This window comes from Centroberyx gerrardi, chromosome 4 (genome assembly GCF_048128805.1).
Source record: "Centroberyx gerrardi isolate f3 chromosome 4, fCenGer3.hap1.cur.20231027, whole genome shotgun sequence".
Taxonomy (NCBI): domain Eukaryota; kingdom Metazoa; phylum Chordata; class Actinopteri; order Beryciformes; family Berycidae; genus Centroberyx; species Centroberyx gerrardi.
Genome location: NC_136000.1, coordinates 30,434,044 through 30,459,609, shown reverse-complemented (window position 1 = coordinate 30,459,609; position 25,566 = coordinate 30,434,044). Strand labels below are relative to the sequence as shown.

The 25,566-nt window shown below is 42.9% G+C and overlaps 8 non-coding genes and 10 pseudogenes across 8 annotated transcripts; all 18 read left to right on the top strand.

Annotated features, from left to right (window-relative positions):
• The first annotated feature begins 16,720 nt into the window (after positions 1 to 16,720).
• Positions 16,721 to 16,792, top strand: trnad-guc (transfer RNA aspartic acid (anticodon GUC)). The gene has a single exon. It is a non-coding gene; the product is annotated as a tRNA-Asp (tRNA).
• Positions 16,793 to 17,221: 429 nt separating this feature from the next.
• Positions 17,222 to 17,396, top strand: LOC139924415 (U2 spliceosomal RNA; annotated as a pseudogene).
• A 726-nt stretch (positions 17,397 to 18,122) lies between these two features.
• On the top strand, positions 18,123 to 18,297 carry LOC144538918 (U2 spliceosomal RNA; annotated as a pseudogene).
• A 228-nt stretch (positions 18,298 to 18,525) lies between these two features.
• Positions 18,526 to 18,597, top strand: trnad-guc (transfer RNA aspartic acid (anticodon GUC)). Its single transcript has one exon. It is a non-coding gene; the product is annotated as a tRNA-Asp (tRNA).
• A 429-nt stretch (positions 18,598 to 19,026) lies between these two features.
• Positions 19,027 to 19,201, top strand: LOC139924418 (U2 spliceosomal RNA; annotated as a pseudogene).
• Positions 19,202 to 19,429: 228 nt separating this feature from the next.
• trnad-guc (transfer RNA aspartic acid (anticodon GUC)) lies at positions 19,430 to 19,501 on the top strand. Its single transcript has one exon. It is a non-coding gene; the product is annotated as a tRNA-Asp (tRNA).
• Positions 19,502 to 19,930: 429 nt separating this feature from the next.
• Positions 19,931 to 20,105, top strand: LOC139924416 (U2 spliceosomal RNA; annotated as a pseudogene).
• A 228-nt stretch (positions 20,106 to 20,333) lies between these two features.
• On the top strand, positions 20,334 to 20,405 carry trnad-guc (transfer RNA aspartic acid (anticodon GUC)). The gene has a single exon. It is a non-coding gene; the product is annotated as a tRNA-Asp (tRNA).
• A 429-nt stretch (positions 20,406 to 20,834) lies between these two features.
• LOC144538916 (U2 spliceosomal RNA) lies at positions 20,835 to 21,009 on the top strand (annotated as a pseudogene).
• Positions 21,010 to 21,735: 726 nt separating this feature from the next.
• On the top strand, positions 21,736 to 21,910 carry LOC144538915 (U2 spliceosomal RNA; annotated as a pseudogene).
• A 228-nt stretch (positions 21,911 to 22,138) lies between these two features.
• trnad-guc (transfer RNA aspartic acid (anticodon GUC)) lies at positions 22,139 to 22,210 on the top strand. Its single transcript has one exon. It is a non-coding gene; the product is annotated as a tRNA-Asp (tRNA).
• A 429-nt stretch (positions 22,211 to 22,639) lies between these two features.
• LOC139924405 (U2 spliceosomal RNA) lies at positions 22,640 to 22,814 on the top strand (annotated as a pseudogene).
• A 228-nt stretch (positions 22,815 to 23,042) lies between these two features.
• Positions 23,043 to 23,114, top strand: trnad-guc (transfer RNA aspartic acid (anticodon GUC)). The gene has a single exon. It is a non-coding gene; the product is annotated as a tRNA-Asp (tRNA).
• Positions 23,115 to 23,543: 429 nt separating this feature from the next.
• LOC144538914 (U2 spliceosomal RNA) lies at positions 23,544 to 23,718 on the top strand (annotated as a pseudogene).
• Positions 23,719 to 23,946: 228 nt separating this feature from the next.
• trnad-guc (transfer RNA aspartic acid (anticodon GUC)) lies at positions 23,947 to 24,018 on the top strand. The gene has a single exon. It is a non-coding gene; the product is annotated as a tRNA-Asp (tRNA).
• A 429-nt stretch (positions 24,019 to 24,447) lies between these two features.
• LOC144538913 (U2 spliceosomal RNA) lies at positions 24,448 to 24,622 on the top strand (annotated as a pseudogene).
• Positions 24,623 to 24,850: 228 nt separating this feature from the next.
• On the top strand, positions 24,851 to 24,922 carry trnad-guc (transfer RNA aspartic acid (anticodon GUC)). Its single transcript has one exon. It is a non-coding gene; the product is annotated as a tRNA-Asp (tRNA).
• A 429-nt stretch (positions 24,923 to 25,351) lies between these two features.
• On the top strand, positions 25,352 to 25,526 carry LOC144538912 (U2 spliceosomal RNA; annotated as a pseudogene).
• The last annotated feature ends 40 nt before the right edge of the window (positions 25,527 to 25,566 follow it).

Here is a 25,566-nt window from a genome sequence, read left to right as displayed (position 1 = left end):
TGACTTGAATCCTCTCCATTTTTTTTCCTGGGGCTTCCTGAGGGGAAAAATCTTATTATGTGAAAAATCCAAAACCAGCAGCATCTGCATCAGCGAATTACTGATGCTTGGACAGCTGTCGACCCGGATATGCTTTTCCACAATGCTCATTCTGTGAAGGAGGGAGTGATTTTGCTGAATCCAGGCTTTTTAGTATGCAATTCAACTGCTTCTTTCTCTTCATGTGTGTGGTTCGCTAACATTTTAGGAATTTCTGTTGGCTGATTTCATTTAACTGTTGATGTTTCATGCACAACAGTAAAGATTTGTTTGTGACTTATCATCCTACAAGATTCAGTGGAAAGTGAAATAGGCTATCTCAACCAATATAGTTGCGTATCACGGAATTAATAGGGAAAAAACACTACTGTGTTTACCATTTGATGTATGTGATTTGAATTACAATTTTTGAGTTTTTTTATTAAAGTTGAAGAAAGCTTATTTTTCACGTACAAGTCAGTGTCTATGAACCTAAACATTATTCAGCCAAACAAATTTTGTATTGGGGCTTTAAATTAGTAAAGGGCCATTGAGATTTTTGCAAAGACTTGATGGGATGAAAAAGGAGGCTGGCAAGTAAATAATAAATGAGAGGAAACTTATTGGTTGAGGGATGTTTAAAGGAGGCCAATCAGTGTTAATGAAAACAGTCATCCAGCTATTCTGCCTGGAGATGCTTGTTTTGATTCACCCGTGAAGTCTCTCTCTATGTTGTTCAGTGTGTGTGTGAACGTATGTGTGTTCAGACAGACAGATGAATCATTTATGACACTTTACAGATGCTAACAGGAGTACACTGGGGAACCCTCATTAATACTCCATTACCCGTAATGCATGTCTCAGTAGACTATACATTCACTTACAACTGCCTACTGGGCTACTTGTAGGATGACCGGCTCTTTTTGCGCCATTGGATGGCCTTGTTTATGTTTTGGATTATATCTTAATGGCATACAACTTTCTATACTGAATATCTCTTCGACTGAAACTTAGCTTGCATCTTGTAAAATGATTAGGAAATGCCCCCTCCTTCAAAAAAATGACAAATGTGAACAGAGCAAGGGGAGATAGAAAAGAAAATCTGATTGTTCAACAGCTCAACATCTGCTGCACATGCATATTAGTAGTTATAGTAGTTAATGCCCAAAACCAAGCACAACAGAATCATATACATGTATTAAATCTGCTTAAACTGCTAGTGTGTTAAAGGGAAAATAGATTTTTTTTTAGATATCGAACAGGTTCAAATAGCAAGTTACATTTTTTGTTTAATTGTGTATGATGTAGTCCCCCTCAAGGCAAATCAGTAACAAAAATGTCACCTTGTTTTAGCCTCCCCAGTGTAATAGAAAATGCTGGAGCACAGTGAGATGCATCATTCCCCCAACAAAATCTGATCAGCAATGTCTGAGATATTGCATATGATGGCCGGACGTCATCATGGGGTACAATGACAGATTTGCAAGAGGAAATCAGAGTCCCCACACACAAGGAAAATATTGGCTATCGTGGGAGTTCATTGTAAGCTGTCCTAAATAAAGCAATGTTGAATCTGGATTTACTGCCTGATTCCCTGACACTGGCAGAAAGCTTGTTCCAACTGGAGGAGACCCTATAGGAAAAGGCCCTTTCTGTTTTCTTTCAAATACATCAAATGCATAAATCCATTGCTGATTAGGAGCTAAAGTATACATTTTATCCATCTTTTGAGGTGAAATACAGGATGTGTTTTCTGTTATTTCAGTCATATTGCTATGTAAAATCTGTGCATCATCAGCATAGGTGAGAATCTAAGATCTCTAAGATCTTCTTAGAGAAGATCTTAGAACATGTAAAGCAAAATAAGAGGACCTAGGGTGTTTCCATCTTGTTCGACAAATTGGGACCTATTACCCAGTACTGTAAAGGCAAACAATATTCTCCTTACAGTCCTGGAGAACACAAGGATCAAGTGTGTCAAAGTCTGCGCTTAGATCAAGGAGACCAACTATATAGAGCCCAGGTAGACGGCTCATAGAACATCATTTGATCTGAGTTGTCTTAGTGCTTTGCTGTTGTCTGATTCCAGATTGGAAGAAGTCATAGATATTGTTTGTGATTTACCAGCCACAGCCAAATTTTACAAGCATTTGGTTTGTGGCTTGTGTTAAAGTAAAGCCCTGCCACTAGCTAAGATAGTGTGCAGCACCGTGATGACCCGGTCAAAGGAAGTGACCTAGAGCAGCAGAGTTGTACACAGGACACAATATCAGGCATGAATTACAACTCCAAAACCATACTAATCTTAAAGAGGTAATCTGCTAAGGCTGCAACTAACCATTATTTTCATATTCATTCATAAATATGGCAACTATTTTTTATTCTATCCATCTATTAATGTAATGATTGTTGTCTTTGTTCCATTAGTCATAACAAAAAGAAAAAATGAATAAAGCAACTCAAAATTCAAAGCTTCACTGAGCTCATGTGTCATATAATATATAAGTATAATTGTATGTGATGGTAGAACAATATCATCTATTTGATGATAATATAGAAATTCATTAATGAAGTACATTCAATAATTCCATGCCTATAAATGCCATGGATTCCCTGTGTGTACAGGTAAGGGTGAGACAGCACATGAATGTACTACTTTAACTTTATAATTATGAAATACTCTTTACGTAACGGTTCATTTAATGGCAAAAAGAACAGTAAATGTAAAAGGTTTCATGAGCTGGATATAGGTGGAATCACTATTGTATATCAATTGGATATAAAGAGTAGTAAAACATTTATTTTCATGAAAATGTAAGTGTCTTATATATGATACTGTATTTTATTTTCATTACTGTGAGTTTCTGTAGTGTGACAGTATGTGTGGAGTATTTGTGGTGTGCAATCAAAACTGCTAATGAGCATCACCAATGGGTCATCATTACACAAATTTGCCTTCCAGTATTGGTATGAACGAATTGGAGAACTTTTGTATTGGGAATGATGGACAAGCAGCAAAGGGAACTTCCACCCCGTGCAAAAGAAGTCTCCTCAACTATTCTTTGCTGCAGTGACGAAATATGGAAAATAACTCTCAACTACCAGTTCACCACTAGCATAAGCAAATCTGATAAAGGTGTAAGCAGGTGTGTATTAGTAGGTTACCTAACTCTAAAAACAAGGTACTCTGAAAGAGGTATACTACATTGCACTAGGGAGACAATTTGTATAATGTTAAAGCAGGAATAGATATGCTGCGAAATGTATATCGCTTTAAAGAGGTGTGAGGAATGCTTGGAATGACTGGTGGAATGCTTGGAAAGACTGGTTATCTCCTCTTCCCCATTCTCCCACCCATGCTGTTAATGTGGGCAAGTCCTGCACACAAATTGGTTGTCTTATTAACTTATTAACTGTATGCTTCTTCATTGTACCAGACATGTAAAATCAGTGTGAGTGTATTATGTAAAGGTTGTAAGATTTTTTGCACGTCACCTGCCTGTTCAAGCCAAAAGGTTACCCCATTTTGTTGAAATAACTACATTGTAGGGAGACAGGGATAGGGAGAGGCAATCAACATGTACCTTTTACAATTACTTGGCATACTGTGGCTTGCACTTCCTGCTGAGACAAATGTGCGATTGGTATTGCTTTAGCCATTCAGAAATGTTCACACTCTCTGGCACCAATGTCATTGTTTAACATTAACTGGGGTTAAAGCTGCAATATGCAACTTTTAAAATGACAAATAAATAGGACAGGATTGTACATTATCAGTTTGTGTCTGTGAGCCTGTGTGCACGTGTCTAAATCCCCTGTTTGCCTGAAATTGGCTTTTAAATGATGTTCAGGACGTTTTTAGGCATATACCATTTGCTGTGGGCATGTTGAACGGGCGTGGTCAGCAGTCTGCAATAACAATGGAGGAAAGCAGTGGGAAAAGAAATAACAGCAAAGCTAAACTTTCAGAAACATCAGTGTTGATTTGTTATTGCAGAATGGCTGCTTTCGCCGTCTGCTTCTTCCACACCTGTGAAGGTTTTACGGATGCCAGTTACCTCAGGCTAGATGCTGTTTCAAGGTAGACAGGTAAATAAGTGAATTAACCATTAGGACCAATGGATGTGAATTACTATTTGTAGGATCCATGGTTGTACCAAGAAAGGATAGGGGTACAATGAAGCATGACGACACAAGCATAGTTTACTGGCCTGTCATTTTTAATTCGTTCACAAGGTTTTCTAGTTAACACCACTCTTAACTTGTGATCTCACTGCGCCGAATACAGAATAACAATTGAATTCAACAGAAATTATTTGAGGCCATTTTGGTATCTTTTAGGGTCAGTTCTACAATTAACCCACACTGCAATATGAACCAATCCCTCTAGCAACAGAGAAAAATCTAACACTTCTAGACGCTTCATCTGTACATAAAACATGCTGAGAATATGAAATGTGACTTGATTATTTTCTTTTACATTCATTTAATACATCATGGACATCAAGCATACCCAGCAAGACCATTTTAAGTTTGACCTCTGTTCATATTAGCCGAACAACTTTTCCCTCTCACTTCATATCTCTCTCTATGGCTTTATTTAGGGTTAGACCGATATATTGTTTTCGTCTATTGAGCCTATATTGGCATTTTACTGAAAATGGGGCATTGGCCAGTCAGTGTGGTCCACCTCTGATATGATGGATATGATGCAGTTTGATTGATTACATATTTATTGTAGAATTGATCAATACACTGGTTGTCTATGGGAAGACCTTAACCTGAACTGATTCTAATGAGACATTTTAATCATATTCCACACAAGTATACATGAACATATTATTGTTATCAGCCTGGGTTTCAATAGAGAGTTTTAGTATCCCAAGGTCTAAATTCCATTTCAGAGGCTTTTCCATCACGACAAGAATTAAATTATGAGGGAAACACTGAATACTTTGAATTTTATGTAATTTTCAGGCCTGAAAATGGTTAAAAAATTGAATAAAAAATTACGTTCTGCCTGTTTAATGATGGAGGGAGTGGGGAAGGCTTTGAAAACGGCCACCCAGCAAACATTTTGACGTTGAATAGATGTTGATATGACTGTGCCAACATTGAAAACCTGTGTAAATATAGCTCGTTTGAGTTGCCGCTGAACTCCTGCACATTGCAGTCTGTCAAATGCTTGCTGGGCAATAACATTTTGTATCAATCGCTCCAGAATTGGGGACACATTTTAATGTTCCTGTGACACTCCACTGAACTTTAAAAACCCTGTCAGCACTGTGCTGCACCGCATAATAGTATATTTAAGGACTGGAATCGCTTATACAGCACAATTTTGTTGTTGCACTTCGTAACAGTCAGCCACACATTCTGTCTTTCTCACACACACGCACGCACACGTGCACACACACACACACACACGCACACTCCCCTATCCTCTGTCTCATTCTTGCCAGGGAAACAGGAAGTGGATCATCTCTGTCCATTACCCTTGCACCATCTGTACCAATAAAGACTTCCTGTCTCTGTCACTCTGACTGTCACAATAGATGCTGTTCTGCCAATATTCCTTACAGGATAATTGCTGTTTTTTTCCATGTGCTATTCAGACACTTTGGCCTGAGATTAGGGTTTGACAAATATTCGTTTTTGAAAGTCGATACCGAAACAGATTAGCAATCCAGTCCAGATGAATCTCACGAGTTGATCACACGTCTGGCGTCCCCGATAGGAGGCTGTGTTGACGAAGCAGTATCTTTTGTTATTTCAGAATTCAAGGGTAAATGCATTTAAAGAAGAACAAATAACTACACTGGGTTTTTGTCAGAGGAGAAGGTGTTTTCACTCTTCTTCTCGCAGGATACGGCAAGAGTTTGAGCTGTCAGCTAGTCCATTGGTGGCGAAGACAAAGGCACGGAGGGAGAACGCCATACTCATTGTTGTCTCTGTTGGTTGCACTCATGCACCAGATCCACGAATGTGCAGCACTGAGTATCACAGCCATGCAGATGGTGGAAGGTGCGCTCATCTACATTGTATCAAAACAATCTGATTGGGATTGCTGTGGATGAGGTTCATGTTGCATACAAATGGTAAATATTAAGGGCTTCCTGTAGACAGCCAGTGTAGTATTGATCAATTATATAATATATGTAATTCAGCAACCTACATCATATCCATCATATCAGAGGTGGACGACACTGACTGGTTGAAATCCCATTTTTAATCAAATATTGACTCAATATACTGTATCTACAAGGCTAACTAACCCTAATTATCAAGATATCAGTCTAATCCTACCTGATATTTTGCCAAAGAATCTGTTTAAACAGGAATACATGATTTTGTTTTCTAGCTATTGCGTAGCTTTTGGTTACAATACACTCCAAATTGAAAATGTCTGTCATTATCTGCTCATTCCAATGTCAGTGGAAACTCCACTGAAGTAACTACCAAACACACAGCGAGTTAGGTACTGCAGTTAGACCTCAACCTTTTGGCCTCTAGGCCTTCTGGACTCACAGTGCAATTGTTTGGCTACAAAACACTTTTGTGCTGCATGCATTTTTTTGAGAAATTTGACGGTCATGTATGCCCTTTTTTGAACTCCAAACAACCAGGCCCCATTCACTTCAACTTTTTAGGAGAAAATTGAAATGCAGTAGCTAACTTGTGCGTTTTGGTGGTCATACTTCAGTATAGTATCATGCAGTAACATGCAGGTGAGTACATAGTTATTAGTAATTGGTTTTATCTTGGGGTGAACTGATCCTTTTAATCAATGATAACATTTTGTTTTATGCTGAATGGGGTGACATTGCAAAGAAATGAAAACATGATGTCTAAGTGATGGCTAAGTTTTGCTGATGTTCAACCAAACCATGCGTTCCAGTTTCACTTAAGGCTAAACTCTTCTCACATTTAACTGGTAGTAACTGGTGTGCATTTCCTATTCTCTCCCTTTATCTGCATATCCTGTGATTCCTCTGTACTATTGACCACTCTAATCCTCACCATGTCCACAAGACACACACTGTATGTCTCTCTCTATTGAATAACAGATATGGAGAGAATACCAAAATACCATACTCAAGTGGAAGTATTGTTACTTTGTTTAAGTAGAAGTAAAACTGCTGGTGTAAAACTCTACTTAAGTAAAAGTAAAAAGTAGTCATTTTCAAATTTGTTAAAAAATGAGACATTGTTACATACGATCTTTCCCATGCAATGTGAAAAGGACGAGAGTTCAATATGTGATATTGTACATGTTTTTGTAGCCTATATTTAGCTTCTAAAAACAAGATTCTGAAATTCATGTCATTATTCCATCTGTGTTTAAAGACCCTTATAATGTTGATGATCCCCATTATTCAATAACGCTACTACATAGATGCAAATCAATAGTACTAGGCTATAGCTTGATGAATATTAACTAAGCTACTATTATGGATAAATTGCAGGATTTAATGTGACAGTTACTTAGTTTAATGTTTCCTCGACATGCTTGTTTGATGCAGATATAATTTACGCCTGGCGAGTTTCTGACAGTACAGTACTAATGGAGAGCCTACAAAATGTCTAGGCTACTCTGTAATGGATACAATTTAAAATGTAGCAAAGTATAAGTCAAAACATACCCAAGTAAAATGATCATCATTATTATTACACACACAAAGACACACACACACACACACACACGGCTGATTTGAAAGCTTAAACAGACTCATAGCAGTATGTGCATGTCCATGTCTACATTCAATTCAGTTGGTTCAAAACATAAATGGAAACTGCAATTCAAGGTATGAAATGAGGACCATCTCATGCCAACAGGTTGTCAATATTTGAATTTGGAATAAAGTCCACTTATTGTTAATTGAACCCAACCATAATACAGAACGTACTAAAATATGCTATTTAGTGGGGATTTTTATTCAAAGCAACTTCCACTACCCCAAATACTCATTTTAGATTGTGGGTGGCGACTCATGGGAACACACAGCATAACCCACGCTGTGTTAATTTAGTGCAGTTTGTCTGTGTACCTGTGAGTAGAACAAACATGCCAATGCTGACCCGTGGAGTGACCCTGATAACTGCAGTGTGTTTGGGCAAGGTGGGAGTCACTGGGTATGTGTTTGTGTTAATGAAGCCTATTAACTTGTGCCAGTACTAAGCTACTTCCTGCATGGACTCAAAAAGGCTTTGCAACTCCTCGTTAGCTGGAGAAACCTGGTTGACGGAGCTAATCCAAATGAAGTAGTGGGAGTTTTGTTCACATTTAACAAGGGGGTGATGGTGAGCAGGTCAACTGCTGTTTTCTCCTCATATTTTACTGCTTTTGCGAGGAAATAATCCTGACAACCAGCCATGCTGTTCATTTATCAATGAGCTCAAGACTGGAACATGTTGAAATGAGGCGGTATAACTTAGTGAACAAAACAGCTCATATGTCTCATTTCAAAAAAGGTACTGGGCAGAAATATAGACTAAAGTGAAAAAGTAGAGACCCCGTCATAGATGCTCTGGTGTCCATTTATATAATATATTAGAATAGAATATTACCTTATAAATAAAGCATGCATGTGCAATGTTTTGGAAGACACGGTGTGATATAATCTACAACTGAGAGGTTTTTAAAGGTGCTATGTGTAATTGTGATACTTAGTATCACAATCATAGTATGATTACCGTAAAAAAATGAGACCATGGTAGAGACGATTGGTAGCCTCTGTCTCACATCTCACAACTAAAGGGGCCTTAAAGTTAAGACTACATTTCCCATAAGTGTGGTCCACCTCTGATATGATGGAGGTTCCTCCCTGATCACAGCACGTCAATATGTTTTATTATTATTATTTTCATATCAGATGTCTGACCAGAGCAATCATTCCAGTGTGGTGTGGAGGATTTTACCAAACGTCTGTAAACCCACCTAAAACTATTTCAAGGCTTTCAATAGAGAGTTCTAGTGTCCTGGGATGGTCTAAAATCTGTTTCAGAGGCTTTTCCACAAGCATACAATTCAAGGAGAAACACTGAATACTTGTCATTTTTGGAATTTTTTGGCCATGAAAATGGTCAAATTTGCACAAACTGTCGGCTATCACCAGCTTCAATGCAAGAATATCAGTATCGGCATTCAAAAGCCCATATCGGTTGAACGCTACGACACACATTTGTTAGGAAATTGCTGGACAAATGATGTCCAATGCCTCCATGCCCACAACGCCACCCCAGTTAGTGTTGTCACACAGAAACTTGTAAAAGATGTTACTGAAACTCAAACACACACACCCAGTGTTACACTGTTCGTTTGTGTGTGTGTGTGTGTGTGTGTGTGTGCGTATAAGAGAGAGAGAGTGTGTGTGACAGTTAATCTGTTGTCAGGGAGGGATATCTTAAGTCTTTTAAAGTCAACATTATACATTCCATTATTAAACATTGGGATATAGTGAATTTAAGTGGTGAAATTTAACTATTCCTCATTTTGCTGGAGACCCCCTGGACCCCCCTCAAAGACCCCTGGAGGTCCCTGGACCCCACTTTGGGAACCACTGCCCTACCGTACCCACATACGGAGGAGGAAGAGGAAAAAGAGGAGAAGGAGGAAGAGGAGGGGGGGAGAGGAGAGATGGGGAATGTCTCTGACTGGTGCACTCAGCACCTCCCTACAGTACCACCATGAGGAGGAGGGGGGTGGGAAGGGAAAGGCAGGCCTGGGGAATGTCTCCCAAAAAGTACAAGTACGCACTGAAGTCACACAGATTATTGACTTAGTGAAATTGTCATAAAAATCTTTGCATGACAGCACTAGAGGGCAAACTGCTGGACCTGACCCAAATTCCACCGACTCAGAGGAAAAATGTTGATGTTGAGCTCATTAAATTGAGATTTAATGAGGTAAAGTGACACAGTGAATTGGTTTTGACGTTGATTTTCTCGATTAGAACGAATTTACAGGCACCTACACCTAAGCTTGCTTCATGAATTGTAAATAAATAAAATGCAGAATACCAACTTCGCTCCACAGCAAACAAATCATTAAACAGTGTGGGACTGGGGCACAGAACAACACCACATACCTGAGACTAGAGTTTGACTGATATGGGCTTTTGAAGGCCGATATCCATATTTTTGGATAGACTATATTTTGTGGCAATATTCAACATGTTTAAATGTGAGCAGTTTCATGTCAAAATATTCCAAAAAATGTATCCAAAAGTTTTCAGAGTTTCCCACTGAATATTATTCTGGTCAGAGTGGAAAAGCCTCTGAAACAGCTTTTAGTCCATCATCGGACACTAAAACTAAAACTCTTTCTGATTAAATTGTTTCAGGTGGGTTACCAGTGTGGAAGGCAGGGTGACCCACCACACCTATTTTGACAGGGAAACTATGGGATAGCCTACATTAGGCCTTTAAGTTAAGAATAAATTCATGGAAACAGCATTTAAAAATGAAACCAATACACAGAATGTGCAAAGAAACTGAAATTTCATTGTAAATGTTAAACAGACTGTTTTATGGATATTGTGCCTGGCCGACAACCGATATTTAACGATTCCACTCCATGAAGTGAAAACCACGACAATAAGACAGCAACACGGTCCGACAGAAGGTACACAATATTGACTTCAGCACTCAAAGCTACTCCACTCTCCAGCCACATACAGTAGTTGTCTATACAATCTACATGCCCCGATGCGGTCCGTTCTCTCTTGTATGAACAGAGACCAGGACTCCGCTCAAAAATGTGGCGATTTAAAATGGCCTTGTTTATCGACAAACTTGCACATCTCAGAAAATATGACTCAATAGCCATTCTGGATCACTTGTATCCACTCGTCCATTCGGCATGCATCCACTTCATCCAGAATAACTTATTTCAATAACATTTGAACTTGCAAAATTGTTTACCGTCATTCCCACAATCTTCTTCCACAAACGGTGGGGGGCAGCGACCAGTGTGACCCAAATGGTTTAATTAAATAGGCTAACTGCTGTTTGGTGGATCATATGCCGAATTGAACGGTTGCTTCTAAACACTAATAAAACTATTCTTTTTTTTTATTTTTATTTAACTGTGCAAGAAACAATAACAAGTGAACATTTGACATTCGACTTAAGTAACAAAGACATTAAGACTAATAAAACTATGAATGAACTATTCTGTTGTATTGTACGGTTATGTAAGTTTGCCGATAAGCAAGGCAACAACGTTAAATTGACAGATAATTAAATTGTGTTTGGCGTGAGGTTCACTCCAAAGGAGACAACGGAACGTGGGAGTATTAACGTAAAATAAGCCCCAGTGGCTTGATATTATTAGCAAAGTCCATCTCACCCACTCAAATTCGGGCTCACTTGTTGAGGCTAGCATGTTAAACTAGCATAGTGAATAAATAGTGTGTCAAAATAGGTTAGATGACACAATATTTGTAGTGTAACGGATGGTCCAGAGCATAACAGAGAGAGGGGAAAATGTCAAAATCTTACCTAAACCCAATGTAGCGTCAGATCAAACGGTGGGAGACAGAAAGACTAAGGAATTTGAAGAAATTCTGTCAAATTCAGCTCAGTTTACGCCATCAAAGTTTCAGGTATCCTATTTGTTCCAGCTGCTGTGATATCTACTCCGTTTGGTTTCTGTACGGGGACCTGACTGTAACGCTGTACTAGTGCTGCATTCAGGTCCTAAAGGAAAATCCGTTTGAAGAGTTCAACATTTAAACTCCTTCGCATCCGTCAAGACGCCGTGATTGACGTTTTCTACAGACTTTGGTAGGTCCTGGGCCCCGTTCTTCCTACGTGGATAACGGAGTTAGCTGGATTTGTTGACAGTTTGACACAAGCCCAGGATTTTCTGCTCCTTGAAGCAAGCAAAGTCTTCTTAAACTCAAACCTGCATAGCTACATCTATGGAACCAGATAACTACTCATTTCACTTTGGAAATATGTCATTTAGATACTAATAAAAACTAACACATTTGAAATGTGTTGGCATCAAGAGCACAAACTGCATACATTTAGATCAATTCAATCGATTTATTTTAGTTCTATTTGGGTCAATCTCATAAATGCTGATTCATTTAAGTCAAAATTAATTAAATTTAAATTAAATACATAAAACTTGCAGATGAACCAAATATTGTCAGTCAATTATCGGGGGTCAAAAACGCTCTTTGAACTTTCATTGGTGGTTCAGTGGTAGAATTCTCGCGTAACAGCGGTTGGCCAGTCGCGTATAGCTATAACAGGGATTTTTGCCCAACTAATCGGCTTTTCCGACCGACCGCGGTTCGAATCTCACCTGAGCACACAATTGTCACTCCTTACTAAAGTATTTCAGATGCTTTGTTGCTTACAATTTGTTAGGAAAAATCATCAAATGTAACAAATTCCCGATTTTGGTGTCTAATCATTGTTTGAACATTAAAAGCCATAATAATAATGGAAGTCAAGTATCATAAGGGATCTTCCTTTATTTCCCTCAGCAGACATAATCTATTTATTCAGCCTCTGTATAATATTTTTTGAGCCCACTTGTATATTACAACCTTGAATTTTAAGATGAAGATAATGAAGGAAATTCTACCACCTGCCTCAGCAAAGCATTGTCCTCACCCTCCCAGACACCGTAACATGGACAGAGGGTATGGTGGTCCCTGGACTGAAATATATTGCACTCTGCAGTGTTGGAACAGAACCCGTTTGTTTGTATTGTTTCTTTTTATCATAATCAATATCAATACTTTTTTTGGAGATCATATTGATGTCATATTAGTGATCTATGAATTACATGAAAGGTGAATATGAATAAGATACCATTTTATTTGAGTGATTTAATGCATGAGATGCTAACTAATAAAAACAGAGAACACCTTGTTCAGAAGAAATCAGGTTATAATGGGAAATGATTCCCTGTACTGAGTGTGAATGGTATTCAACTTCCCTTGATACATTATTAAAAGAGCCTTTAACCTCACTCCAGCTTCTCGATTCTGTTGATCATTTGTTGGATCTTACACTGTCTGCCTCAGATAGTTTAAGATGATTTGTGACATTAAATTAAAAAGCAAGAGAATCAGTTTCCTTGAACTGTTTAATTCAACTATTTGTATTTCACAGCAATATTCAACATGTACAACACTGGAGTCATTGTTTGATTAAATCCAAACATACTTTACTAAATTAACTCTTTTACACACACACACACACACACACACACTAGCATTCATCCATCCTGTCGTAAAAAGGCTAATCTAGGTGCGTCCTGGTGGCTCAGTGGTCTAAGACACATACGAGGCATGTCTTGGTCCTCCTTTTGTTGGGGCTGAGGTTGTTGTTGTTGCAGCTGCTGCTTCTCCAAGATGCTGTGGACCATCTTCTCAACAGCAGCTTCTGTCAGAGGAGCAGCAGCCTGTGCTTGGGGACTGATGGCGGCAGGGGGCAGAAGTGTGACTGGAACACTTACTGTTGCACTATTGACAGTCAGCTGCTGCCACAGTTGCTGGGTTTCCATTAGCTTCTCTGGGCTTGTATTAAGAGCAGAACTGGTGTTCTGGAGCTTGGCAAGGTGTTTCACGTATCGTGAGATGTGCGCCCTTGTTGTAGGGTGTAGAAGGCTGTTGGGGTCTGTGCTTGAACTGTGTACCATAGCAGCATAGTCATGATCCACAAGTCTTAGCATGTCCTTACAGCCATGATATTTCGTGAGCAGGCCATCAATTGCCACTCTCATAGGATCTGTCCATCTGCTGTGGTCCAGAACAAACACCCTGCCACCTGTTTTAATTGGTCCTGTTTGTGCACTTCTTGGTGATGCAGAGAGAGGGAGGGGTGGAGTGCTTGGAGGATCTATATAGGTAAGAGAAAGAAAGGCACAAGAAAGAATTGTTATAAATCATGCATTTACTGTGAACTAATTCACATTGGCTTACATTACTTATGTTTTCAATAAGCAATAATTAACCTAAATATCTAAACAGTTCATGTTCACATATTTCCACATTTGAACAGTGACTTAAATTGAGAGAGTGAGAGAGAGAGAGAGAGAGAGAGAGAGAATTACCCGTATCCATCCCCAGACCTCCAGAGCTCTCTGACTTCACAGGATCACAGGGCACTGGAGGCTGTTGTTGTCGTGGAGGCAGAGCAGGCTGTATTGGAGGCGGAGCAGGCTGTCGTTGAGGCAGAGCAGGCTGTGACGGAGGCAGAGTAGGCTGTGACGGAGGCAGAGCAGGCTGTCGTTGAGGCAGACCACGCTGTGATGGAGGCAGAGCAGGCTGTATTGGAGGCAGAGCAGGCTGTGATGGAGGCAGAGCAGGCTGTGATGGAGGCAGAGCAGGCTGTCGTTGAGGCAGACCACGCTGTGATGGAGGCAGAGCAGGCTATGACGAAGGCAGAGCAGGCTGTATTGGAGGCAGAGCAGGCTGTCGTGGAGGCAGAGCAGGCTGTGATGGAGGCAGAGCAGGCTGTGGCGGAGGTCCCTGAACACCCACTCTACAGTGATGATAATAGCACAACTTAAATGACAAGTAAACAACAGCTACAATAACTGATCTGAATCCTTTTTTGCGGACTATTAACTATTTGGTAAGAATTCAATGACATACTTTGAGCCGATGTTTCAGTGGGCTCAGGGAACACCTGCAGCAGCTGTGGAGGGACAGGAACAGTGGTCTTCACGGGGACTGAAGGTTCACCAGTTCCCTCTCCTTTGGTTACTGTGGCTCTTGGTGGATTCCTCGAAACCTGGACCTTGCGTGGTGCAGGAGGACCTGGTGAGGTGAAATATCAATTTTAGAGGATTTGAAACACCAGCCATGACATATTAAATTTAGAGTAATGTGCACCTGATGTAATGATTATGAATATATTTACCACGTAAGAAGGAAGTAGGCACACATAATGGAAGTGTCCCCTGGTTTAGATAATGCTGCCGTTGGACTGCTCAGGACTGTGGAAGAAAATCAGAGTTACTCTCCCTCCCTGATACTGTATACAATATGTGCCTTATAACAAACACTATACTTCAGAAATATAAACTGTGAACTCACCATTCCATTACCCGATGTTTGACACAGTAAGATCCTTTTATCTTAGCAGAACACAAGAAAAAAATGGAACATGAACACACAGCCAGAACATGGCCAAAATAATAAACAAAGGTAATAAACAAATCAGTTATAAGGGAACAGTCCCTCAAGACTGACAGTAACAAAACAAGAGCCTATCAAGACATTTAACGCTATATCAACACATTTATTCATTAACCTATACTATAGGCTGCAATGGAGACGTATACAATGAAAACATTACAGTCATAGCTCATCATATTGGCTAAACTATGTGACCTATTAAAAGGCAATACTGTTTATGATGAAAATTTGGAGGAAGGCTGATGGCAAAACAGCCTAAACATTGCCAACATTATGTTTAATCAAAGCACCTGCAGCTAAAGACCGATCTTTTTTTTTTTCCACGTTCTGGAGGCATTTTTTTTAATTTCCAGAGTAGATGCACTTCAGCCAAAACTCTGCCGTTTAGTCCTGTAACTAACTTACATACCTATACACTCTGTACTTGTAGTGATGACAGCCAGGCAGTGCCACAACGTTACATTCATAAAATACAATCAATCAGTAATCGTATATAAAGCAGCTAGCACAAATATTACTATGAATTGATGAATTACTACGTTATTAGTTAACTAACGTTATATCTCTTACCTGAAGCAGTAGCGCAGCTCTTAAGTTCAACGAACGATGAATGAAAGTAAGAATTAAATGTAGCTCTAAACAGAAATATGTAAGTAAATCAGCAAAAAAAGACGGCGATCACGCACAGAAAACGTCTTTAAACGTCTATCTAGCTAGTCAACCCAACTACCAACCGAGATCTTCTCTCTTCTTTCCTCCCCTTTCAACTGCCTTTCACTCTCTCGCCTTCAAAACTCGAAACAGCGCCAAGAGTCCATTGGAGTCCACGTTGTGGCCAAAAATATATTACATCCGTAGTGGTTTAGCACTACCATAGAGAATGAATGGGAAACGGTTTAGGGCGGTTTAGCTAAACAACTCTCGGCTCCCGCGCGGGAGGCCCGGGTTCAATTCCCGGCCAATGCAGCAAGCTTTTCAATCTCCGGCTCACGCAAGCAAAAGCCGTCAAGCTGAAGGGTTCCCACGACCGCAAAGGCAACAATGGCATTGTAAAGCAACTCATCATCCTCATCACAGCGTTGTTCTACCGGCAGGTTAATCAAATATGTCAACTTGGTTTCCATAGCGTTTGGATGGTGCTCACCCTGTGAATGGACGGTTGTAGCCGCCACGTCACACTTTCCTAAACCTTCAATTCTGATTGGACAACTAAGGCATGCTGAGGTCTGTTATTTCTTGGATAACAGGACCGTTGGCTCCACGCGTCCACCCGGTGATGCAGTACCACCGGGAGCGATGCACCATTGTCTCGCCGTGGGGAAAAGCAACAAAAGAAATAAATGACAAGAAGTCAGCACCATTGAATAAATGATGTCTTGCACATGCCTGAAGTACAAAACCCAAAGTGGAGGGAAATCTTTGCAACTTGGAATTCCTGGAAACGGTCTGTTGAACCCGTGCTGGATTCTTCTCCCGTTTTTCCCATATCTACTCTATTCCCACGGGTGGCATATTCCAGGTGTGGGAAAGTGTGCTCCTCGTTAGTATAGTGGCTAGTGTCCCTGCCTGTCACGCAGGAGACCGGGGTTCAATTCCCCGACGGGGAGGCCAGCTTCACCGGCTGCTTTGTGTGTGGTGTTATTCCCGTCGCACTTGACGAAGGATTTTGAGCAAGGGCAAACGACCTGAAGTTGCAAGGGATGTTGTGCACGTTGGAATTGGCCCAAATATTGTGCTAAATATGCAGGACTTCTTCGGGTTTCTCTTTTCATGACGTGAAAGTCTTTGGCCTTTTACTAAAAGCCTCCGTGTAGGGTAACACCGGTGAGTCAAAGGCATCTGTGGCAGGATTTGCTGTTTGGCTGAGCCATACACAGTGGTGAAAGGGACAAAAAAAGAACTAGGCGGATAAATAAACGAAAGGCTCCTTGGATAGAGGTGCTAAGCGCGGGTAACTTCTAAAGTAAAGTATAATGGCACACCAACAGGGAAGAACTCTCGCCAGGGCACTGTTGGGCTGCAAACGACAAGGGGATAGGGCTTCTCGGCGCTTTGGATGCGACCAAGTGTAGTATCTGTTGTCATCAGTTGAATATGTGATACGCTCTGTATAGGGGAAAACATATTGAACAGACTGAAAAAAGGCTCTTGGTCCGTTGGCTCCACGCGTCCACCCGGTGATGCAGTACCACCGGGAGCGATGCACCATTGTCTCGCCGTGGGGAAAAGCAACAAAAGAAATAAATGACAAGAAGTCAGCACCATTGAATAAATGATGTCTTGCACATGCCTGAAGTACAAAACCCAAAGTGGAGGGAAATCTTTGCAACTTGGAATTCCTGGAAACGGTCTGTTGAACCCGTGCTGGATTCTTCTCCCGTTTTTCCCATATCTACTCTATTCCCACGGGTGGCATATTCCAGGTGTGGGAAAGTGTGCTCCTCGTTAGTATAGTGGCTAGTATCCCTGCCTGTCACGCAGGAGACCGGGGTTCAATTCCCTGACGGGGAGGCCAGCTTCACCGGCTGCTTTGTGTGTGGTGTTATTCCCGTCGCACTTGAAGGATTTTGAGCAAGGGCAAACGACCTGAAGTTGCAAGGGATGTTGTGCACGTTGGAATTGGCCCAAATATTGTGCTAAATATGCAGGACTTCTTCGGGTTTCTCTTTTCATGACGTGAAAGTCTTTGGCCTTTTACTAAAAGCCTCCGTGTAGGGTAACACCGGTGAGTCAAAGGCATCTGTGGCAGGATTTGCTGTTTGGCTGAGCCATACACAGTGGTGAAAGGGACAAAAAAAGAACTAGGCGGATAAATAAACGAAAGGCTCCTTGGATAGAGGTGCTAAGCGCGGGTAACTTCTAAAGTAAAGTATAATGGCACACCAACAGGGAAGAACTCTCGCCAGGGCACTGTTGGGCTGCAAACGACAAGGGGATAGGGCTTCTCGGCGCTTTGGATGCGACCAAGTGTAGTATCTGTTGTCATCAGTTGAATATGTGATACGCTCTGTATAGGGGAAAACATATTGAACAGACTGAAAAAAGGCTCTTGGTCCGTTGGCTCCACGCGTCCACCCGGTGATGCAGTACCACCGGGAGCGATGCACCATTGTCTCGCCGTGGGGAAAAGCAACAAAAGAAATAAATGACAAGAAGTCAGCACCATTGAATAAATGATGTCTTGCACATGCCTGAAGTACAAAACCCAAAGTGGAGGGAAATCTTTGCAACTTGGAATTCCTGGAAACGGTCTGTTGAACCCGTGCTGGATTCTTCTCCCGTTTTTCCCATATCTACTCTATTCCCACGGGTGGCATATTCCAGGTGTGGGAAAGTGTGCTCCTCGTTAGTATAGTGGCTAGTATCCCTGCCTGTCACGCAGGAGACCGGGGTTCAATTCCCCGACGGGGAGGCCAGCTTCACCGGCTGCTTTGTGTGTGGTGTTATTCCCGTCGCACTTGACGAAGGATTTTGAGCAAGGGCAAACGACCTGAAGTTGCAAGGGATGTTGTGCACGTTGGAATTGGCCCAAATATTGTGCTAAATATGCAGGACTTCTTCGGGTTTCTCTTTTCATGACGTAAAAGTCTTTGGCCTTTTACTAAAAGCCTCCGTGTAGGGTAACACCGGTGAGTCAAAGGCATCTGTGGCAGGATTTGCTGTTTGGCTGAGCCATACACGGTGGTGAAAGGGACAAAAAAAGAACTAGGCGGATAAATAAACGAAAGGCTCCTTGGATAGAGGTGCTAAGCGCGGGTAACTTCTAAAGTAAAGTATAATGGCACACCAACAGGGAAGAACTCTCGCCAGGGCACTGTTGGGCTGCAAACGACAAGGGGATAGGGCTTCTCGGCGCTTTGGATGCGACCAAGTGTAGTATCTGTTGTCATCAGTTGAATATGTGATATGCTCTGTATAGGGGAAAACATATTGAACAGACTGAAAAAAGGCTCTTGGTCCGTTGGCTCCACGCGTCCACCCGGTGATGCAGTACCACCGGGAGCGATGCACCATTGTCTCGCCGTGGGGAAAAGCAACAAAAGAAATAAATGACAAGAAGTCAGCACCATTGAATAAATGATGTCTTGCACATGCCTGAAGTACAAAACCCAAAGTGGAGGGAAATCTTTGCAACTTGGAATTCCTGGAAACGGTCTGTTGAACCCGTGCTGGATTCTTCTCCCGTTTTTCCCATATCTACTCTATTCCCACGGGTGGCATATTCCAGGTGTGGAAAAGTGTGCTCCTCGTTAGTATAGTGGCTAGTATCCCTGCCTGTCACGCAGGAGACCGGGGTTCAATTCCCCGACGGGGAGGCCAGCTTCACCGGCTGCTTTGTGTGTGGTGTTATTCCCGTCGCACTTGACGAAGGATTTTGAGCAAGGGCAAACGACCTGAAGTTGCAAGGGATGTTGTGCACGTTGGAATTGGCCCAAATATTGTGCTAAATATGCAGGACTTCTTCGGGTTTCTCTTTTCATGACGTGAAAGTCTTTGGCCTTTTACTAAAAGCCTCCGTGTAGGGTAACACCGGTGAGTCAAAGGCATCTGTGGCAGGATTTGCTGTTTGGCTGAGCCATACACAGTGGTGAAAGGGACAAAAAAAGAACTAGGCGGATAAATAAACGAAAGGCTCCTTGGATAGAGGTGCTAAGCGCGGGTAACTTCTAAAGTAAAGTATAATGGCACACCAACAGGGAAGAACTCTCGCCAGGGCACTGTTGGGCTGCAAACGACAAGGGGATAGGGCTTCTCGGCGCTTTGGATGCGACCAAGTGTAGTATCTGTTGTCATCAGTTGAATATGTGATACGCTCTGTATAGGGGAAAACATATTGAACAGACTGAAAAAAGGCTCTTGGTCCGTTGGCTCCACGCGTCCACCCGGTGATGCAGTACCACCGGGAGCGATGCACCATTGTCTCGCCGTGGGGAAAAGCAACAAAAGAAATAAATGACAAGAAGTCAGCACCATTGAATAAATGATGTCTTGCACATGCCTGAAGTACAAAACCCAAAGTGGAGGGAAATCTTTGCAACTTGGAATTCCTGGAAACGGTCTGTTGAACCCGTGCTGGATTCTTCTCCCGTTTTTCCCATATCTACTCTATTCCCACGGGTGGCATATTCCAGGTGTGGAAAAGTGTGCTCCTCGTTAGTATAGTGGCTAGTATCCCTGCCTGTCACGCAGGAGACCGGGGTTCAATTCCCCGACGGGGAGGCCAGCTTCACCGGCTGCTTTGTGTGTGGTGTTATTCCCGTCGCACTTGACGAAGGATTTTGAGCAAGGGCAAACGACCTGAAGTTGCAAGGGATGTTGTGCACGTTGGAATTGGCCCAAATATTGTGCTAAATATGCAGGACTTCTTCGGGTTTCTCTTTTCATGACGTGAAAGTCTTTGGCCTTTTACTAAAAGCGTCCGTGTAGGGTAACACCGGTGAGTCAAAGGCATCTGTGGCAGGATTTGCTGTTTGGCTGAGCCATACACGGTGGTGAAAGGGACAAAAAAAGAACTAGGCGGATAAATAAACGAAAGGCTCCTTGGATAGAGGTGCTAAGCGCGGGTAACTTCTAAAGTAAAGTATAATGGCACACCAACAGGGAAGAACTCTCGCCAGGGCACTGTTGGGCTGCAAACGACAAGGGGATAGGGCTTCTCGGCGCTTTGGATGCGACCAAGTGTAGTATCTGTTGTCATCAGTTGAATATGTGATACGCTCTGTATAGGGGAAAACATATTGAACAGACTGAAAAAAGGCTCTTGGTCCGTTGGCTCCACGCGTCCACCCGGTGATGCAGTACCACCGGGAGCGATGCACCATTGTCTCGCCGTGGGGAAAAGCAACAAAAGAAATAAATGACAAGAAGTCAGCACCATTGAATAAATGATGTCTTGCACATGCCTGAAGTACAAAACCCAAAGTGGAGGGAAATCTTTGCAACTTGGAATTCCTGGAAACGGTCTGTTGAACCCGTGCTGGATTCTTCTCCCGTTTTTCCCATATCTACTCTATTCCCACGGGTGGCATATTCCAGGTGTGGGAAAGTGTGCTCCTCGTTAGTATAGTGGCTAGTATCCCTGCCTGTCACGCAGGAGACCGGGGTTCAATTCCCTGACGGGGAGGCCAGCTTCACCGGCTGCTTTGTGTGTGGTGTTATTCCCGTCGCACTTGAAGGATTTTGAGCAAGGGCAAACGACCTGAAGTTGCAAGGGATGTTGTGCACGTTGGAATTGGCCCAAATATTGTGCTAAATATGCAGGACTTCTTCGGGTTTCTCTTTTCATGACGTGAAAGTCTTTGGCCTTTTACTAAAAGCCTCCGTGTAGGGTAACACCGGTGAGTCAAAGGCATCTGTGGCAGGATTTGCTGTTTGGCTGAGCCATACACAGTGGTGAAAGGGACAAAAAAAGAACTAGGCGGATAAATAAACGAAAGGCTCCTTGGATAGAGGTGCTAAGCGCGGGTAACTTCTAAAGTAAAGTATAATGGCACACCAACAGGGAAGAACTCTCGCCAGGGCACTGTTGGGCTGCAAACGACAAGGGGATAGGGCTTCTCGGCGCTTTGGATGCGACCAAGTGTAGTATCTGTTGTCATCAGTTGAATATGTGATACGCTCTGTATAGGGGAAAACATATTGAACAGACTGAAAAAAGGCTCTTGGTCCGTTGGCTCCACGCGTCCACCCGGTGATGCAGTACCACCGGGAGCGATGCACCATTGTCTCGCCGTGGGGAAAAGCAACAAAAGAAATAAATGACAAGAAGTCAGCACCATTGAATAAATGATGTCTTGCACATGCCTGAAGTACAAAACCCAAAGTGGAGGGAAATCTTTGCAACTTGGAATTCCTGGAAACGGTCTGTTGAACCCGTGCTGGATTCTTCTCCCGTTTTTCCCATATCTACTCTATTCCCACGGGTGGCATATTCCAGGTGTGGGAAAGTGTGCTCCTCGTTAGTATAGTGGCTAGTATCCCTGCCTGTCACGCAGGAGACCGGGGTTCAATTCCCCGACGGGGAGGCCAGCTTCACCGGCTGCTTTGTGTGTGGTGTTATTCCCGTCGCACTTGACGAAGGATTTTGAGCAAGGGCAAACGACCTGAAGTTGCAAGGGATGTTGTGCACGTTGGAATTGGCCCAAATATTGTGCTAAATATGCAGGACTTCTTCGGGTTTCTCTTTTCATGACGTAAAAGTCTTTGGCCTTTTACTAAAAGCCTCCGTGTAGGGTAACACCGGTGAGTCAAAGGCATCTGTGGCAGGATTTGCTGTTTGGCTGAGCCATACACGGTGGTGAAAGGGACAAAAAAAGAACTAGGCGGATAAATAAACGAAAGGCTCCTTGGATAGAGGTGCTAAGCGCGGGTAACTTCTAAAGTAAAGTATAATGGCACACCAACAGGGAAGAACTCTCGCCAGGGCACTGTTGGGCTGCAAACGACAAGGGGATAGGGCTTCTCGGCGCTTTGGATGCGACCAAGTGTAGTATCTGTTGTCATCAGTTGAATATGTGATATGCTCTGTATAGGGGAAAACATATTGAACAGACTGAAAAAAGGCTCTTGGTCCGTTGGCTCCACGCGTCCACCCGGTGATGCAGTACCACCGGGAGCGATGCACCATTGTCTCGCCGTGGGGAAAAGCAACAAAAGAAATAAATGACAAGAAGTCAGCACCATTGAATAAATGATGTCTTGCACATGCCTGAAGTACAAAACCCAAAGTGGAGGGAAATCTTTGCAACTTGGAATTCCTGGAAACGGTCTGTTGAACCCGTGCTGGATTCTTCTCCCGTTTTTCCCATATCTACTCTATTCCCACGGGTGGCATATTCCAGGTGTGGAAAAGTGTGCTCCTCGTTAGTATAGTGGCTAGTATCCCTGCCTGTCACGCAGGAGACCGGGGTTCAATTCCCCGACGGGGAGGCCAGCTTCACCGGCTGCTTTGTGTGTGGTGTTATTCCCGTCGCACTTGACGAAGGATTTTGAGCAAGGGCAAACGACCTGAAGTTGCAAGGGATGTTGTGCACGTTGGAATTGGCCCAAATATTGTGCTAAATATGCAGGACTTCTTCGGGTTTCTCTTTTCATGACGTGAAAGTCTTTGGCCTTTTACTAAAAGCCTCCGTGTAGGGTAACACCGGTGAGTCAAAGGCATCTGTGGCAGGATTTGCTGTTTGGCTGAGCCATACACAGTGGTGAAAGGGACAAAAAAAGAACTAGGCGGATAAATAAACGAAAGGCTCCTTGGATAGAGGTGCTAAGCGCGGGTAACTTCTAAAGTAAAGTATAATGGCACACCAACAGGGAAGAACTCTCGCCAGGGCACTGTTGGGCTGCAAACGACAAGGGGATAGGGCTTCTCGGCGCTTTGGATGCGACCAAGTGTAGTATCTGTTGTCATCAGTTGAATATGTGATACGCTCTGTATAGGGGAAAACATATTGAACAGACTGAAAAAAGGCTCTTGGTCCGTTGGCTCCACGCGTCCACCCGGTGATGCAGTACCACCGGGAGCGATGCACCATTGTCTCGCCGTGGGGAAAAGCAACAAAAGAAATAAATGACAAGAAGTCAGCACCATTGAATAAATGATGTCTTGCACATGCCTGAAGTACAAAACCCAAAGTGGAGGGAAATCTTTGCAACTTGGAATTCCTGGAAACGGTCTGTTGAACCCGTGCTGGATTCTTCTCCCGTTTTTCCCATATCTACTCTATTCCCACGGGTGGCATATTCCAGGTGTGGAAAAGTGTGCTCCTCGTTAGTATAGTGGCTAGTATCCCTGCCTGTCACGCAGGAGACCGGGGTTCAATTCCCCGACGGGGAGGCCAGCTTCACCGGCTGCTTTGTGTGTGGTGTTATTCCCGTCGCACTTGACGAAGGATTTTGAGCAAGGGCAAACGACCTGAAGTTGCAAGGGATGTTGTGCACGTTGGAATTGGCCCAAATATTGTGCTAAATATGCAGGACTTCTTCGGGTTTCTCTTTTCATGACGTGAAAGTCTTTGGCCTTTTACTAAAAGCGTCCGTGTAGGGTAACACCGGTGAGTCAAAGGCATCTGTGGCAGGATTTGCTGTTTGGCTGAGCCATACACGGTGGTGAAAGGGACAAAAAAAGAACTAGGCGGATAAATAAACGAAAGGCTCCTTGGATAGAGGTGCTAAGCGCGGGTAACTTCTAAAGTAAAGTATAATGGCACACCAACAGGGAAGAACTCTCGCCAGGGCACTGTTGGGCTGCAAACGACAAGGGGATAGGGCTTCTCGGCGCTTTGGATGCGACCAAGTGTAGTATCTGTTGTCATCAGTTGAATATGTGATACGCTCTGTATAGGGGAAAACATATTGAACAGACTGAAAAAAGGCTCTTGGTCCGTTGGCTCCACGCGTCCACCCGGTGATGCAGTACCACCGGGAGCGATGCACCATTGTCTCGCCGTGGGGAAAAGCAACAAAAGAAATAAATGACAAGAAGTCAGCACCATTGAATAAATGATGTCTTGCACATGCCTGAAGTACAAAACCCAAAGTGGAGGGAAATCTTTGCAACTTGGAATTCCTGGAAACGGTCTGTTGAACCCGTGCTGGATTCTTCTCCCGTTTTTCCCATATCTACTCTATTCCCACGGGTGGCATATTCCAGGTGTGGAAAAGTGTGCTCCTCGTTAGTATAGTGGCTAGTATCCCTGCCTGTCACGCAGGAGACCGGGGTTCAATTCCCCGACGGGGAGGCCAGCTTCACCGGCTGCTTTGTGTGTGGTGTTATTCCCGTCGCACTTGACGAAGGATTTTGAGCAAGGGCAAACGACCTGAAGTTGCAAGGGATGTTGTGCACGTTGGAATTGGCCCAAATATTGTGCTAAATATGCAGGACTTCTTCGGGTTTCTCTTTTCATGACGTGAAAGTCTTTGGCCTTTTACTAAAAGCCTCCGTGTAGGGTAACACCGGTGAGTCAAAGGCATCTGTGGCAGGATTTGCTGTTTGGCTGAGCCATACACAGTGGTGAAAGGGACAAAAAAAGAACTAGGCGGATAAATAAACGAAAGGCTCCTTGGATAGAGGTGCTAAGCGCGGGTAACTTCTAAAGTAAAGTATAATGGCACACCAACAGGGAAGAACTCTCGCCAGGGCACTGTTGGGCTGCAAACGACAAGGGGATAGGGCTTCTCGGCGCTTTGGATGCGACCAAGTGTAGTATCTGTTGTCATCAGTTGAATATGTGATACGCTCTGTATAGGGGAAAACATATTGAACAGACTGAAAAAAGGCTCTTGGTCCGTTGGCTCCACGCGTCCACCCGGTGATGCAGTACCACCGGGAGCGATGCACCATTGTCTCGCCGTGGGGAAAAGCAACAAAAGAAATAAATGACAA